This window comes from Pongo abelii, chromosome 1, assembly GCF_028885655.2.
Source record: "Pongo abelii isolate AG06213 chromosome 1, NHGRI_mPonAbe1-v2.0_pri, whole genome shotgun sequence".
NCBI lineage: Eukaryota > Metazoa > Chordata > Mammalia > Primates > Hominidae > Pongo > Pongo abelii.
The window spans coordinates 18,186,742-18,188,314 of NC_071985.2; the positions used below are offsets into that span (position 1 = coordinate 18,186,742).

The 1,573-nt window shown below is 44.5% G+C and overlaps 1 pseudogene; it reads left to right on the forward strand.

Annotated features, from left to right (window-relative positions):
• Positions 1-651: 651 nt before the first annotated feature.
• On the forward strand, positions 652-1,203 carry LOC129061001 (peptidyl-prolyl cis-trans isomerase A-like; annotated as a pseudogene).
• The last annotated feature ends 370 nt before the right edge of the window (positions 1,204-1,573 follow it).

The following is a 1,573-nucleotide window of genomic DNA, read 5'->3' on the forward strand; positions in this document are numbered from 1 at the left end:
GTTCTGTTTTCTGGCACCGCAGACCATTATGGCTTCAGCTTTACTCCTCGGTTGGGAATGCACAGTTAGAAGAGCAGCACATTTGCGTATCTCACCTGAGGCAGGCGTTCAAGAACACTTTCCTCTCTCACATCTACCTGCTAGTTCTTTGAGTCTCTTGGGCTCTCTCTTACGTATGCATAGTTCCGTAGTCAGTCAAAGGTTTGGGCAGAATTTATACTCATATTTTGGGACTCACTTCTGCTGGAACTCTCCTGATTTCAGGATTTCACTCCTAAATCTCCTACTGTTTTGCCAACCCCACCCTCTGTTTTCTGACACCTTTAACTAGAAAGGCTGTGATTTTCTGCAGCAGGATTTGGGGTTGGGGATGGAAGACATTTGCAGGGAGAATAGAGCATAAACTTGCAATTCTTACTCCTATAATCGTCTCTCAGGAGTAAATTATCTTGCAGTTTCCATCCATTTGGGTCATTCTCCAATGCCTTCAGATGGTTTAAAAATTTTTTTTTACAGTTTTTATTTAAAAACTTTTTGTTGCAGGTTTGCTGAAAAACTTCATGCCACCTGTATTAGACCATTCTTGTGCTGCTATAAAGAAATACTTGGCTTTGCAGATGCTGCTGCGGCCAGGAGCCCCATAATACCAGCATGGTCAACCCCACCGTGTTCTTCGACATCACCATGACAGCAAGCCCTTGGGCTGCGTCTCCTTTGATCTGTTGCAGAGTAGTTTCCAAAGACAGCAGAAAACTTTTGTGCTCTGAGCACTTGAGAGAAAAGATATGGTTTTAAAGATTCCTGCTTTCACAGAATTATTCCAGGGCTTATGCGGCAGGGTGGTGACTTCACATGCCATAATGACACTGGTGGCAAGTCCATCTGTGGAGAGAAATTTCATGACAAGAACTTCATCCTGAAGCCTACAGGTCCTGGCATCTTGTTCGTGGCAAATGCTGGACCCAACACAAATGGTTCCCAGTTTTTCATCTGCACTGCCAAGACTGAGTGGCTGGATAGCAAGCATGTGGTCTCTGGCAAGGTGAAAGAAGAAAATGAATATTGTGGAGGCCATGGAGTGCTTTGGGTCCAGGAAAGGCAAGACCAGCAAGGAGGTCACTATTGCTGACTGTGGACAATGCTAATAAGTTTGACTTGTGTTTTATCTTAACCATGAGACCATTCCTTCTGTAGCTCAGGAGAGCACGCCCCACCCCATTTGCTCACAGTATTCTATCATCTTTGTGTTCTCACTGCAGTTCCCTTTGGGTTCTATGGGTTTCCTTCCATGCCTAGCTGGATTGCAAAGTTCAGTTTATGATTATGAAATAAGAACTAAATGACAATAATAATAATAAAAAGAAATACCTGAGATCGGGTAATGTATAAAGAAAAGAGGTTTAATTGGCTCACAGGTCTGTAGGTTACACAAGCATGGCTCCAGCACCTGCCTCTGGTGAGGGCCTCAGGAAGCTTCCAATCATGGTGGAAGGCAAAGAGAGAGCAGGCAGTCACATGGCAAGAGCAGGAACAAGAGAGGGGAGAGGAGGCGTCATGCTGTTCTAAACAAGCA